Genomic DNA, 16,616 nt, shown 5'->3' with positions numbered 1-16,616 from the left:
GTCTCTCCTTAGAACAATGCCACATGGAGCTGTTTCACAGGATTGCTCTGGCATTACCTGTTATGTAAGGGGACTCTTTGGTGTTTTCTCTGAGCATTTAGGGTTTTCAAAATTCCCATTTCCTCCAGAAGATGCCAAGGATCTACAGAAAAAGTGGGGTTGCGGTGCTCTGATGTTTATCAGCTTTACTCTCAGAGTCTGTCATTGTAAAGGGTGGTAGGGATGGATGCTCTCAGAGTTTCTTGCCCAGACTGAAAGATACCGGCTGATTCTTTTGGAGAGGTAGGAAAAATGATCAGGCGGGGAAATCTCTTACCTTGCCAAGTTTGGTCATCATATTTCCTCTCCCGCAATTCAATTGTATGCCTTTTCCAGTTGGTTAGTAGAAGTATGGCGCAGAATGTTTTCCTTTCCACCACACAGTAAATCCTTGCTTATTGGTTTCCAATTAACTAGGAGAAGACAAAATAATTGGTATTTATAAGGATGCCTGGAATGTGCCAGGCCATCTCCAATTACCTTTTATTTTCTCCAAATGGAATTATCACTGTTGTTTCTGCTGATGATGGATATAAAACTAGCTTATTATAAAGATTCAACATTGAAAACTGGGGTAGTGAAAAATCCCTTTGCAAACATTTCACCTCATAGTTGACCTTCCAGTTAACCACTCTATAGACTAGATCCCTTGGAAATTTTCATGCACATAAATACACACATGTATATATAATGTAGACCATATGCAAATGAGATCATATACATCCTGTAAGCCACCTTTTCACTTTATATGTTATTAACGTACATTTCAAACATATACCTCAACCTTTCCAGTGGTTACACATTTTTTTTTTTTTTTTTTGAGATAGGGTCTCACTCTGTCCCCAGGCTGGTGTGCAGTGGTATTATCATAGCTCACTGCAGCCTCAACCTCCTGGGCTCAAGTGATTCTCCTGTCTCAGCTTCCTGAGTATCTGGAACTACAGGCACATGCCACCATGCCTGCTAATTTATTTTTTGTAGAGACAGGGTCTTGCTATGTTATCCAGGCTGGTCTTGAACTCTTGACCTCAAGTGATCCTCTCACCATGACTTCCCAAAGTGCTGGGATTACAGGTATGAGTCACCACTCCCTGCCTAGTATAGATTCTTCATAGTTGATTTTACTAAGCATCTGATAATGAATATTTCATTTGCTTTCCATTTTTGCTACTGTAATCCATTCTTCAATGACATTGCAGTTCTCTGATTCCTTTTATGGTTGTATTTTTTTTTTTTGACTTGGAGTTTCACTCTTGTTGCCCAAGCTGGAGTGCAATGGCGTGATCTCGGCTCATGGCAACCTCCGCCTCCCGGGTTCAAGTAATACTCCTGCCTCAGCCTCCTGGGTAGGTGGGATTACAGGCTCACGCCACCACGCCCAGCTAATTTTTTGTATTTTTAGTAGAGACAGGGTTTCATCATGTTGGTCAGGCTGGTCTGGAATTCCTGACCTCGTGATCCACCTGCCTCAGTCTCCCGAAGTGCTGGGATTACAGGCGGGAGCCACCGTGCCCAGCCCTCTGATTCTTTTTAAAAAGATAACTATTATTGTTTCACAGTTCTCTGATTTTTTTTTTTAAAGGTAACTATTGGCCTGGTGCGTGGCTCATGCCTGTAATCCCAGCACTTTGGGAGGCCGAGGCGGGTGGATCACCTGAGGTCGGGAGTTTGAGACCAGCCTGACCAACGTGAGAAACCCTGTCTCTATTAAAAATACAAAATTAGTCAGGCATGGTGGCGCATGCCTGTAATCCCAGCTACTCGGGAGGCTGCGGCAGGAGAAGGAGAATTGCTTGAACCTGGGAGACGGAGGTTGCAGTCAGCAGAGATCGTGCCATTGCATTCCAGCCTGGGCAACAAGAGCAAAACTCCACCCCCTCCCTGCTCCCCCCAAAAAAGAGAACTATTATTGCTTTCTATAAAATTAACTTTGTTGAAATATAGCTTATGTACAATAAACTGAAACCATTAAAAGCTGTAGTTTGATGAGTTTTGACAAATGTATCCACTCATTTAACCTCTACTACAGTCAAACTATAGAAAATTTCCGTCACCTTAAAAAGTTCCCTCATTTCCCTATACAGTCAACGTCCACACCCATCCTCAGCCCCAGGGAACTGTTGCTCCACTTTCTGTTATTATAGGCTAGTTTACATTTTCGAGAATTTCATGTAAGAAAAATTATATAATATGTACTTTTTTGAGTTTAGCTTAATGTTTTTGAGATTCGTCCATGCAGCTGCTTTTATCAATAGTTTTTTTTGTTTAAACAAAGTCTCACTTTGTCACCCAGGCTGTAGTGCAGTGGCTCAACCTCCTGAACTCAAGCAATCCTCTCACCTCAGCCTCCCGAGTAGCTGGGACTACAGGCTCGCCCACTAGGCCCGGCTAATGTTTTTGTTTTTTGCATCTTTTGTAGAGACTGGGTTTTACTATGTTGCCTGGGCTGGTCACAAACCCTTGAACTCAAGCAATTGGCCCACCTTAACCTACCAAACTGCTGGGATTACTGGTGTGAACCACCATGTAGGTCCGGTTCATTTCTTTTTAATGCTGCATAGTATTCTCTTGTACAGATGAATCACTATTTATCCATTCACTCATTGATGGATATGTATATTGTTTCCATTTTGATAACATATACAGTTGCTATGAACATTTGTGCAGAAGACTTTATGTAGACATATGTGTTCATTTGTCTTCCCTATGAACTTTATAAGAAACTGACAAATTGTTTTCCAATGTGGTTGTACCATTTACATTCCTATCAGCAGTGTGTTAGAGTTCCAGCTATTATATATTTCTAGTTTTAGTCATTCTATTGGATGCATGGTAATATATCATTGTGGCTTTAATTTTCATATCATTGATGACTAATGATGTTGAGTGCCTCTTCAAGAGCTTTTGACCATTGGTATGTCTTATTTTATGATGTATCTGTTCAAATATGTTGCCATTTAAAAACAGTAAGTTGTTGTCATCTTATTACTGAGGGGTAAGAGTTCTTTTTCTCTTTTATATTTTCTTTTAATATTTGACTTTTATTAATATGATTTTATTTATTTATTTATTTTTGAGACAGAGTTTCACTCTTTCGCCCATGCTGGAGTGAAGTGGAATGATTTTGGCTCATGGCAACCTCTGCCCCCAGGTTCAAGCGATTCTCCTGCCTCAGCCCCCTGAGTAGCTGGGATTATAGGTGCCTACCACCACGCCTGGCTAATTTTTGTATTTTTAGTAGAGACAGGGTTTCACCATGTTGGCCAGTCTGGTCTCGAACTCCTGACCTCAGGTGATCCACCATCCTTGGCCTCCCAAACTGCTAGGATTACAGGTGTGAGCTACTGCACCAGCCCATATAATTTTCGTTTATAGTTTTTCTCCAGGTGGAAAGAGGTCTTTATATAATCTAGATACAAGTACCTTGTCAGATGAGTGCATTGCAAATGTTTTTCTCAATCTGTGGCTTGCCTTTTAATTTTCTTAACAATGTTTTCCAAAGAGCAATGTTTTTAATTTTAATAAGGTCCATGAATTATTTTTGGAAGCATCTAAAAAAGAGAGAGAGAGAGCATGATAGGTTAAATAGTGGTCTGTCTAGTTTTAATAGTGAGCACATACGAAATTTCAATTCCTTGAAAATTGTCAACTATGTATTAATTAAAGTGTTGGATCAATCAAAACTTTCCTTTTTCTTATTGCCTTTGATAACATAATTTGCTGTATTTATGTGTCCTCATGTAATGACTCTGAAATTTAAATGATATATTAAACCTTTTTTTGTTTGTTTTAAGATAGAGTCTCACACTGTTGCCTGGGCTAGAGTGCAGTGGTGTGATCTCGGCTCAGTGCAACCTCTGCCTCCCAGGTTCAAGCAATTCTCCTCGCTTCAGCCTCCCAAGTAGCTGAGATTACAGGTGCCTGCCACCATGCCCAGCTAACTTTTTTTTTGTATTTTTAGTAGAGACAGGGTTTCATTACGTTGTCCCAGGCTGGTCTTGAACTCCTGACCTCATGATCCACCCACCTTGGCCTCCCAAAGTGCTGGGATTACAGGCATGAACCTCCAATATTAGCCTCCCAACGTGCTAAGATTACACCCGGCCTCCAATATTTTTTTAATGCCAATGTTTTATGCTATTAATAGATGTACAGTAACCAGATATTCCATCTCAACCACATTCATTTTTAAATAGTTTTTATGTGGATGTCCCATTATCCTTATCTAGGCATTCACTGATTTTGGGGGCAAACTATTTTGAGATTTTAAAAATATTTCATTTTAGCCTCAATAAGAATTTTCTCAATGTAGGGACTGAAGTTTTAAATTCATATTTGCCAATATTCTCAAGTAAAAAATTAGAAAATTCTAGTACTGAACCTTTTAATTCACTGGCAACGTACAGCTCTCAAGACAAAAATCTGGGAGGATGGAGAGAAGCTAAGGGAGACGAGGTGTGTCCCTCATAAATAAGAAATGTTGCTAAGTCACAGCTGTCCTTTGTTTTCAGATAAATTAATGAGAATCAATGGAAGCTCTCAGTGCAGCGCAGGGTTGCCTCCTAGGAAGGGGTGTATTTTCAACACGGGATCCAAAGAAATGGTTTATAGCACATTAGTGCCATGGTTTTTGAAGGTTGAATACGGCTTTGTTATTCGACTCTCCAGTTACATCCTCTAGAGGATACTCTCACTGTTGCCCTGGGGGAATAATATCTCAGTAGAGTTACAGAAGGCAATTGTAGGATATGGAGGAGGAAGGACCTCTCCCTCATTACTTTATGCTTTAAAAATTAAATAAACAGTCAAGTGTACTGTTAGCATTTTTCTTTCTCTTCTCCAGTTTCTGGAAGCAAAAAACAATAAAGAATTAAAGAGTACGGGAAAAAATTCATTTTCCTTAGTAGATATGATTTTTTTTTTCTTTTTTTTCTTTTGACAGAGTCTCATCCTGTCTCCCGGGCTGGAGTGCAGTGGCGCAATCTCAGCTCACTGCAACTTCCGCCTCCCGGGTTCAAGCAATTCTCCTGCCTCAGCCTCCTGCGTAGCTGGACTACAGGAGCTATGCCTGGCTAATTTTTTTGTATTTCACTCATCATGTTGCCCAGGCTGGTCTCAAACTCCTGAGCTCAGGCAATCCATCCACCTCGGCCTCCCAAAGTGCTAGGATTCACAGGCGTGAGCCACCACACCTGGCCCCTTTTGCCTAATATTAATTTACTGAACTAAACATCATACACTTATGGCCTTCCTTCTTTTAGTAATTCATATCAGCATGAATATTTAGAAATAAGAAAATTTTGAGGAGAAAGATTTAGTATGTAAATATGAACATCTGCTATCCACCTGAAGAGAGATATTTAATTCTAAAGCTAGGACATATATTTTGTAAAAACTAGTAGAGCCAGGCCTGCTGTCTGTATCAGCCCTACCCAGGCAGGTTTGGGATAAGGGAGGGAGTGAAGAGGGAAGGTAAGTCCCCAGAGTTCCCTTATCTCAGCCACAGCAAGTAAATCCCTGGAAAAAGCAGGAGACACTTTCCCGGCTAGTCCTCCTAGCCTCCCACCCTACCCCGCCCTCTCTCTAGGCCTCTTTTTAGAATTTCTGAAAAAAGGATATGGTCAGAGAGAAGAAGGCTGGAGAGAAACAAATGGGAAACAGCGATTCCAGGCTCAGTATGGGGTGTGTGTCAGAAAACTCAGGTCACCCTTGTTTTTTTTTTTTTTTTTTTTTTTGAGACGGAGTCTCGCTCTGTCTCCCAGGCTGGAGTGCAGTGGCGCTATCTGGGCTCACTGCAACCTCCGCCCCTCCAGGTTTTAAGCAATTCTCTGCCTCAGCCTCCGGAGTAGCTGGGATTACAGGAGTGTGCCACCATGCCCCGCCAATTTTTTTTTTGTATTTTTAGTAGAGACGGGGTTTCACCATCTTGGCCAGGCTGGTCTTGAACTCCTGACCTCATGATCCATCCGCCTTGACCTCCCAAAATGCTGGGATTACAGGCGTGAGCCACCGCGCCCGGCTACCATTGTTTGTTTTCTAGTCGTAATGCTTTCACTTATTTTATTAGCTGAACGACCTTGGACAAGTACTTTCACCCTTTCTGTTAAAACAACTCATTTTCCTACCATCATGTGCCTCTTTAAAAACAAGTAAGAGAATTGTATTGATCAGAATAACTTGCTTCTAGAAATATCTGGGGCAGGAAGGTCACTAACTGATGGAAAGTACTATTTCTTTTTCCTTGAGTACTAGAACTAGCCCAGTATAACACTGCATATACTTTTCCTTTCTTTGAGTCAGATCTCAGCTAGTATACTCTAGTAAGTATTGATGAAATTGTATGAAAGGTGAAGTAAGTTTCTCTTTTGAGACAGGAGAGTGAACCTATGTGCACTCACCTTCCCCCATGACCTCACAGAAATAAAAGTAAATAAGCACAGGGAAAAAAAAAAAAAAAAAGCATGTAGTAGGGAGAAGTAACAAGCAATAAACTGGAAATTTCAACAAATTCTTAAAATAAAGTGAAAGGAGAGAGTTAATGGTTAAAATGGGTAGAATACACAAGATAAAATGACAATTGGAAACTTGAGAGAAACAATTCTGAACAATAAAGTCACAGACCACACATGAAGCAAACTACAACTGGACAGGAATATAAGCAGTTAACGGAGTGTACGAAAAAGCAATTCATTTGACCTTCATGCTAGAAATAGCCTCATTTGAGAGACCCAGGGGTTATAACATTAAGTTCATGGAAAAGAAAATATCCTAGCACATTAACATTGAACAATGTTTATATTAATCATAATTGAGTATGTGTAGTGTATTGGATTCTTTTTTCTTTTCCTTTTGGAGACAGAGTCTCTCTCTGTCACCCAGGTTGGAGTGCAGTGGCACAATCTTGGCTCATGGCAACCTCCATCTCCCAAGTTCAAGGATTCTCCTGCCTTCCAACTAGCTGGGACTACAGGCGTGCACCACCATGCCCAGCTAATTTTTTTGTATTTTTAGTAGAGGCAGCGTTTCACCATGTTGCCCAGGCTGATCTCAAACTCCTGAGCACGGGTAATCACCTGCCTTGGCCTCCCAAAGTGCTAGGATTACAGGATTGAGCCACCGTGCCCAGCCTGTTTCTATTTTTTAAAAAATATTTTAAATAACTTTATTTTTTAGAACTATTTTAAATTTACAGAAAAATTGCACAATAGTACAGAGAGTTGCTATATACCCTGTAGTCAGTTTCCCCTATTATTAACATCTAACATTAGTATAGCCCATTTGTTACAATTAATGAATGAGTACTGATATGTTATTAATAACTAAAGTTCATAACTTATGCAAATTTTTAAATTTTCTCCCTCATGTCTTTTTTCTATTCTAGAATCCCATTGCATCCAGGTTATCACATTTCATTTCGTTGTCATGTCTTCTTAGGCTCCTCTAGGCTACAGCAGTTTCTCAGGCTTTTCTTGTTTTTGATGATTTTGAGTTTTGAGGAGTACTGATTAGGGTTTTGTAGACTGTCTCTCACTTGGGATTTTTTTTTTTTTTCTTATTATTAGACTGGCGTGATTGGTTTTGTGAGGAGGACCGCAAAGGTAAGGTGCCATTTTTATCACATGAAATCAAGAGTACATTCATACTATGTATGGATAGTACATACTATTGGTATGACTGTTGGTCCTGACCTCAATCACCTGATTGAACTAGAGTTACCAGGTTTCTCCAATGTATGGTTACTTGTCCTCTCCCCCTTTCCTTACTATACTTTTTGGAAGGAATTATATAGATTTTTAACTTCTAAAGTCAACCTATAAAAAAATTAGAACATAGTTTTTTATGATGGCAGTACACAATACAAATATTAACCATTTCGTGAGTTGTAAAGTATAGCGGTCAACAATGGAAGAGAGAAGAAAAGTTCAGGAATGGGAAGGGGAGCCACTACAATTTATAGAACAGAGAGCCCACAGATATGCTATTAAAAAGAAATAGAAATTTGAGTACTTACTGAAAAATATAAAAAAGTAGTTCCAAAAGAGGAAATAAAATAAATGATTACTGTTATTAAACATTGGGAAGAGGAGGATAATATGAGAGATGTGCTCATTTTTATATTGTGGAATTAACTGCTATTGACTAAAGTTGGTAAACCAAGAAGAGCAATATAGAGTGCAATGGAAGTAAACACCAAGTGATCTCATACCAGATGAAACAAGGAAGTTTTTCTCTGCAGAAGAACTGGAGCTGAGCACGAAGGGGAGGGAGGAAAGGCTGTTGCTTTTCAATGGAAATTCTTTTATACAATGTGATTTATTACCACATGCACAAATTATTTGCTTTAAACAAAAGATGATGTATAGGGTAGTACCAGGACTCCTACTGGACAACCTGGTATGACCCTTTTTTGGGCAGCACCCACCCAGCTTCAGTTATACAAGCAAACCGGTGAACTGCCTAACCTTCATCCACACAAACCACATTACAATGTGGTGTTTTGTTGGAACCTCACTTGTGAGATAGTGAAAGGAGCAACCATCTTAGGTCTTTGATTTGTAGGAAAGGCATTAAAAAAAAGAACTTCCTTTGTTTCCCTGGGATTAAAGATTAGGAAGATTTCAGTTGCAAAAAAAGAAAAAAAAAAAAAGAAATTGGCTGAAAGATGTGTCCAATTGTCTCTGGTTGCAAAGTATTGGCAATCAGTAGAAATCCTCTGTGTGTTTCCTGTGTTTAGCATTTATATAACATGTTTCAAGTTTAAAAGCCCTTTACTGTCATTAGCTAATTATCTCCCAAGGGCTGCAGGGTAGTTAGAGGAAATGTTGGAACCAAGCCAGTTTTTAGAGCTGTAAGTTGTATACACACATACAACTGTGGCAGCCTTGATTCAGGGTGTAGTTGTTACACCATTTCCCACACATAGATCAATCAGTTAGTGTGTGGATATTCAATCTCTGAAGTTCTTTTTCTAGACTTCACATTTTCTTCTTAAGAAGTACAACTTACTGAAACAGAAGAGCACTTATTCTAATAGCACCTCTCCTAAGTGTCTTGAAAATAAACATTGTTGATAGTTTTAGGTTCATCATCAAATCAGAATCCCTGAAGTGAGACCTGAGTTTGGCACTCGAGGCGTGCCCTGGGTGATTCCAGCGAAGAGCCACTCTCAAGAACCACGGACTTAAATGGCCAATAGAGGTTCCCCACACCCACCATCAATAACTATATCTCCAAAAAGAATGAAACACAATATGTGGCTACAGAGAACTTTTTATACACGCTAATCATTAATAAATATTAAATCTTGTTTTATGCCAAATATTTATTTTACATTATCAAAGTGCTCAAGAAATTTGGAGGATATAGAAAAATAAATATGCATACATATCTAAAAAGTCATCACAAAGAGAATCATTGTTCATGTTTTGGAATTATTCTTTCCATCATTTTATTTCATTGCTTTGTCTTTTTTTTTTTTTTTTTTTTTTTTTTTTTTTTTTTTTTTTTGAGACAGAGTCTCGCTCTGTCTCCCAGGCTGGAGTGCGGTGGCCTGACCTTGGCTCACTGCAACCTCCGCCTCCTGGGTTCAAGCAATTCTCCTGCCTTAGCCTCCCAAGTAACTGTGACTAAAGGTATCTGCCACTACGCCCGGCTACTTTTTGTATTTTTAGTAAAGACGGGGTTTCACCATATTGGCCAGGCTGATCTCAAACTCCTGACCTTGTGATCCGCCCGCCTCGGCCTCCCAAAGTGCTGGGATTACAGGTGTGAGCCACCGCGCCCAGCCTTTTCTTTCTTTCTTTTTTTTTTTTTTTTGAGACAGGGTCTCACTCTGTCATCCAGGCTGGAGTGCAGTTGCGTGTTCACAGTTCACTGCCACCTCGAGCTCACAGACTCAAGCGATCCTCCCGCCTTAGCTTCCCAAGTAGAATAGCTGGGCACATACCATCATGCCGGACTTGCTTTGTCTTTTAAGAAAATTTATTGAGGTAGCAGTTATCAGATTTCATATTGGCTCCATACACCAATAGACCTAAGCAGTTTTGTATCTTGCTTTTCAAATTTGCCATTATAATAAGCATTTTTCACTGTTTCATGCTTTAAAAGTCATCTCTGAAAATGAAATGAGGCAAACAGGAAAAATTATATCCGTGATTACACCAAAATAGAAATACAGGTACTTGCAGAGCACAGGCCAACAATATTCTCTACTTTGGTGTCCGTTTAGAATCCTTCAGATCAGCAGAAACTAGAACTTGAACTCAATTTCTGTAGCCACATTCTGACTATATTTGGTGTGTGATGCCCTCTACTGGCTGTTCTAGGATGGTGCCTTTTCCGTTTGTAAACTGTGTAAGGACTCTAAAGAAAGGGGGTTTAGATTGTGTCCGTGCTTGTTTGAATGTTCTATGTCTGTATTTTTATTTATAGGTGTCGCTTTCATGTAGAATTGAAGCTATATGAATACAGGAGCTGGCTGTGTGTCTGTTTCCTGTTTTTCTTTCAAGAAACATTTTAAAGAATCTACCACATGCCAGGTATGGTGCTAGGAAGCTGGAGACACAAAGATGAAATCTCCCCCTTCAAGTGGCTCATTATCTTAACTACTGGGAGAGACAAAGTCAGGCAGCGGAACCTACTCAACATGCCTTGAGTATTCCAGCAGAAAAACCTGATTCTCTGTAGTCAGTGGTCTTTATCTAGAAAAATCATCCTCTCCAATGAAGTGTCCAGCTTTTGGAAAAACACATGTGGCAGAGTCAGGAAGAAATGGGACACCATCTTAGCAGGACAGATCCAGCAAATCAATTCTGGCAATCAGTGGGGTTGACCGATGTCACAGCCAGCTTGCTCTCAATATACTTGGTAAATTAAAATTTATGATGGAGTGTGACACAAGAGTAAGATAAAATGAATGGCAATAATTCAGAGTTGTAATTGAGTTCCTATAAGGCAATATACTTCATTTTCCAGAAAAGTGTACTTTATATAATATGTAACCAACGAAGGAAGGTATAATTACATTTTGAAAGCACTTTGTGTTTGGAACTTTACTTTGCTTTCTTGGAAAACAAATTCATATAGGATTAACCAGTTTTTTTTTTTTTTTTTTTCCAAATCTGATGATGACCTGGAGCATAGGATAAAGCATTCATGATCACTTACATAGTTACCTGATATGTATTAATAGTTCTGTTTGACCACATTATGCACAATTATATAAAAATCCTCTATAGATTAGCAAGGTCTCTCTCTCTCTCTTTTTTTTTTAAACCTGAGGACCCTGATGATGGTATTGGCTCTACAAGGTTGGCTCCATACACCAATAGACCTAAGCATGACTAAACGATATCATAAATATGAAGCCAGCAATTGCTGATTGTGTGGTCTTAGGTGAGTTACTTAACTTCTCTTCAGTTTTCCTTGTTTGGGAGTGGGTATAACCTACCTTATTGTAAAGAAATAGGCTTGTAAAGTATCCATCAACATTCCTAGCAGAGCACAGTAGGTACGTCAAAACGACAGAGATGCAAGCTTAAGCTCTGGAGCCAGGCTGACTGGGTTTGAATCTTGGTGCTACGCTTTATTAGCTTTGTGACTTGGTATCTTTACCTTTCTGGGTCAGTTTCCTCATTGCTACATTGAGGGTGATAATAATACCTACAATCATAGCATTGTTGAGCAGATAAAATGAGTTAACACCTGTAAAGTGCTTTGGAACATTTATGAACATATAGGGTTTAATAAAGGTTAATTGTAATTTATATTGCTATTCCTTTCAGCTGTTAGAGACACTTGCATCTTTTTGTAGTTCTATATTAAAACCAGGGAGAGACATCTTCCCATGTATAAAATAACATTTCACTCAGTGCTGTCACACCAGCTGTTTTCAGCAGTTTCCCATTATTGTGACCCTGTAACTAGCTCTCCTTTGATATGACCTCAGATCCTCAGTAGAAATTACTTTAAGTTTGGCTGTTTGGCTATACAACAGTAATTGTTAGCTCTTGACTTCCCTCTCTAAGCGTCTATGGATTCTCTAAAGAACATGGAGGAAGATGGCCGGGCGCGGTGGCTCATGCCTGTAATCCCAGCACTTTGGGAGGCCGAGACAGGCGGATCACGAGGTCAGCAGATCCAGACCATCCTGGCTAACATGGTGAAACCCCGTCTCTACTAAAAATACAAAAAATTAGCCGGGTGTGGTGGCTGGCGCCTGTAGTCCCAGCTACTCGGGAGGCTGAGGCAGGAGAATGGCGTGAACCCGGGAGGCAGAGCTTGCAGTGAGCCAAGATCTCCACTGCACTCCAGCCTGGGCGACAGAGCGAGACTCTGTCTCAAAAAAAAAAAAAAAAAAAAAAAAAAAAAAGAACATGGAGCAAGAATTATCTAGTGGCAAATTAGGAAAGCGTCGTGTAATCAAGACTTTCCTTTGCAACTCTATTGTCACCTTCTCTCCAAAGTAATTGTATGACACAGTGACTTTCTGCAGAAGAAGCTCTGAGACCTCATTTCAGTCTAAGTTTTTTCATCATTTCGTTGATACTCCTCCCCTTCAACATACATAGTGACAATTTGCTATGTACAGGCCATACAAAGGGTTGCAAAGAAGGGTCTCCACACTCAAAGAGGGTGAACAAGGAGCAAGGCAAGGATATAACTAATTCACTCACTAATTATAGCAAAAATCCAACTGTGAGAACCACTTAAAAAGTTACACAGAGTGAAGGGGATTCTGATTAAGAACTTTGGAAGAGGTTTACAAAGAGGCAACACTTATATTGAGCCTGAAGAATGGCAAAGGAAGAGAGGAAACATGATAGAGGCAGAGAGTTCAACATGAGCGAAGGCCAGGAAATGTGAAATACACAGCTTGTTCGGGGAACAGCAGATGGGCCTGTGTTGTTAGAGTGGAAGGAATGTAGGCGGATAGCTAGGAGATAGGAACAAAGGTCCCTGGCTCCTCAGGGAGTCCACTCACCTAGCTCTTCTGAGGTTCCAGGGTGGGGCTTCTCTGACAACTCCCTCAGGATCAGGTCCTAGGTGTAACCTCACATTTCCTCCTTCTCCCAGAAGTCTTCTCTTGACCTCAGACCTATATTCTTTTACAGCTTCACATAAAAACCCTATGTTTTATTTTACATCGGACCTTGCTGGTCTGGCATTATTTACCTGCCACCTGTTGTAAAATATATGGAAGATGAAATGGCATGAGACTTTGTACAAAGCATTGGCCCTTTAAGATAAAAATCTGAGCCTAACAAAGTAAGAGCAGGTCAGGCAGCCTAGCTAGACTGTGGGGGGTGGGGGACAGTGGGTGGGAGAGAGATAACTATGAAGTAAGAAAATGATGCTTGGTACATTGTTGGTGTTCAGTCAATATTCAGTCAATGTTCAGTCAATATTCGTTGAATAAATGAATTAGGAGACAGCTTGATAGACTCTCAAGTATTGTGGGGTATCTCTGCAGTATGGCCATCTGCCTCTGGAACAGCACCTCCTATTTGGGAAAGAGGAAGGAAGGGGAGAAAATATATGTGTATTCTGGCTCTCCATGCATTTGTGCCAAGGTCAGGTTTGTTCTTGAGTTAGGAATCCCTTGTCTGGCAGTCTTCTCTTTTAGGGAAGAAGGGCGTGTGTGTGTGTGTGTGTGTGTGTGTGTGTGTGTGTATGTACAGTGACCCAATATTTATTCCCTTCTAGTCATGCCAACACCTAAAAACCTCAGGCTACAAAATCATTTCTTTGCCAGAAGGTAAACTGGGAGAAAATGATAAGAAAAAAAAGCTAAGAACATTCAGTGAGAACTCAGTTTTCTTGGTAAACATATATATTTGGCACTTAAGATGCAAAGAAGTCTTGATTCTAATCCCAAAGAGCTTTTAATGTGGGAAGACATAAAGCCAGAGTATTTAATGCATGGGAGATAGTGCAGGCACAGAACCCAAGGCCTTGCTACTCTACGTGTGGCTCCACCAGCGGCAGCATCTCCTGGAATTTTGTTAGAAATGTAGCCTGTTGGCTGGGCGCGGGGGCTCATGCCTGTAATCCCAGCACTTTGGGAGGCTGAGGCGGGCAGATCACGAGGTCAGGAGATCGAGACCATCCTGGCTAACACAGTGAAACTGCGTCTCTACTAAAAATACAAAAAATTAGCTGGTTGTGGTGGCTGGCGCCTGTAGTCCCAGCAACTCGGGAGGTTGAGGCAGGAGAATGGCATAAATCCAGGAGGCGGAGCTTGCAGTGAGCCGAGATGGCACCACTGCATTCCAGCCTGGGGGACAGAGTGAGACTCCATCTCAAAAAAAAAAAAAAAAAAAAAAAGGAAAATGCAGACTCTCCAGTTCCATTCAAGATTGACTGAATGTGATTTTGTCGTAACAAGTCCCTAGGTGAATCATATGCATATTGATATTTGAGAAGTACTGACCTAGGGGGTGGGGATGGGATCTGGGACTGTTTCTTAGAGGAAATAAATCCTGAGCTGTGTTTTGAAGATGAGTACAGTTAACCAGGTGGTGTTCCAAGTAGAGGAAAACAACATAAGCAAAAGTTCAGTGGTATGAAAAAGCACAGGGGCGTTTTAGGAACCTGTCACCTAAAACTGCTAATCAAAAGAGAGAGTGTGGGAGAGAGGAGGCGAGGGAAATGCAGAGAGATGACGCAGTTCAGGCAGTGGCCAAATCCTGCTGCATGTGTTCTAGGGTAAGGAGCTTTGACTAGACTTAATCCTTGATAGAGATGCATGATGACATGTTCAGATTTGCATTTAGATCACTGCAACCCTGAGGAGGCTGAAAGGTAGAGAGATTAATTAGGAAGCTGAGGCAATAGTTTTGGAGAGAGATAATGAGAGTCTAAACTTAGGTTGTGGCAGTGGGGATGAAGAGGAGGGGGCAGGTTTAAGACATTTTAGGAGCTAATAAACAGATGAAAGACTTCAGAATGGATTGGAGGTGGGAGGATAAGGGAGGGCTGAGTCTTGACTAGATGACTCGTAAGCTGGGATTAGTGCATGGCTGTTCATGATGCCACTAACAGAGATGAAAAGATACAGGAGGATGAACAGGTTTGAAATTATGAGTTTGGTTTTCAAAATGTTCAGCTCAGGTGAATAGAAAACATGTATAGATGGTCTCTGACTTACTATGGTTTGACTTCATAGCTGTGTGAAAGTGGTGCATTTAGTAGAAACTGTAGTCCAATTTTGAATTTTGATCTTTTTCCAGGCTAGTGACATGAAGTAGGATACTCTTTTGAAAGGCTGGGCAGCGTCTCCCAGTCAACGACATAATCACAAGGGTAAACAACTGATATTCTACAATGTACTGTGCTGCCAGATGACTTTGCCCAACTGTAGGCTAATGTAAATGTTCTAAGCACATTTAAGGTAGGTTAGGCGAAGCTATGATGTTCAATAGGTTAGGCATATTAAATGCATTTTTGAATTGTGATATTTTCAATTTATGAAGGGCTTATTGGGATGTAACCCCAAGTAAGCAGAGGAGTATCTGCATAGAAGGGAAAAAAGGAGGAAACAAGAAAAGGAAGGAGAATAGCATGAATCAATCAGGATGGAGGAGGAAAAAAATGCCCTGCCCATTTTTGGGGCAACACTAATACACATAGTGTATCTGTGAGCTTTTCTTGTAGTTGTATTTCCAGAGGTTGCCTCCGTGTTTCCAGCAACTGGGTGGACCCTGAAGAAAAGTAAATAATTTGATTCATGATTTCCTATCTGGTGACCAACTCATTGTTGCCACCGTTTGCTCTATGAAAAAAAAAAGTCTTTTGATCTGTGGTTCAAACTGCTCCAATGTCAGTTTGTCTTTTTCCAGATTCCTGAATGTATAAATAACTTTGTCCATGTCGCAAACACTGTTTCCAAAGTGGCAATAATACAATCCAGTATGTGTGTGTGTGTTTCTAGAGGTCATCCTTCAAGCTCTGGATGACTCTTCTGCCACAAATCTTACCCATCTGTGAATGTTACAGCTCTTTTATTTGCACCTTAAAATTCAGAACTAGATCATAGCCTGTCTCTAAAGTCATTTTTTCTAGACTTGACATTTTCTCAAGGAGTACAGGTTACTGAAACAGAAGAGAAATTAGTCCAATAACATCTCTTGTAAATGTCTTAAAAATAAACATTGGTGACAGTTTTAGGTTCATTATCAAATCAGAATCCCTGAAGTGAAACCTGAGTATTGGCACTTACTAAAAGTGCACTGGAGGATTCCAGAGTAGAGTCACAATCAAGAACCACTAACTTGGCCGGGCGCGGTGGCTCAAGCCTGTAATCCCAGCACTTTGGGAGGCCGAGATGGGCGGATCACGAGGTCAGGAGATCGAGACCATCCTGGCTAACACGGTGAAACCCCGTCTCTACTAAGAAATACAAAAAATAGCCGGGCGAGGTGGCAGCGCCTGTAGTCCCAGCTACTCGGGAGGCTGAGGCCGGAGAATGGCGTGAACCCGGGAGGCGGAGCTTGCAGTGAGCTGAGATCCGGCCACTGCACTCCAGCCTGGGCTACAGAGCGAGACTCCGTCTCAGAAAAAAAAAAAAAAAAAAAAAA

At 40.7% G+C, this 16,616-nt stretch overlaps 1 long non-coding RNA gene across 1 annotated transcript; it reads right to left on the bottom strand.

The window, feature by feature from the left end:
- Window positions 1-272: 272 nt before the first annotated feature.
- LOC144332661 (uncharacterized) lies at window positions 273-13,263 on the bottom strand. Its single transcript, XR_013400636.1, has 3 exons — window positions 13,022-13,263; window positions 3,463-3,590; window positions 273-452 (listed from the first exon to the last, which is right to left on the bottom strand). It is a non-coding gene; the product is annotated as an uncharacterized LOC144332661 (long non-coding RNA).
- Window positions 13,264-16,616: the final 3,353 nt, after the last annotated feature.

The sequence above is a fragment of the Macaca mulatta genome, chromosome 1 (assembly GCF_049350105.2).
Source record: "Macaca mulatta isolate MMU2019108-1 chromosome 1, T2T-MMU8v2.0, whole genome shotgun sequence".
In the NCBI taxonomy this organism is placed as follows: domain Eukaryota; kingdom Metazoa; phylum Chordata; class Mammalia; order Primates; family Cercopithecidae; genus Macaca; species Macaca mulatta.
This window is presented reverse-complemented; position numbering and strand designations above follow the sequence as displayed.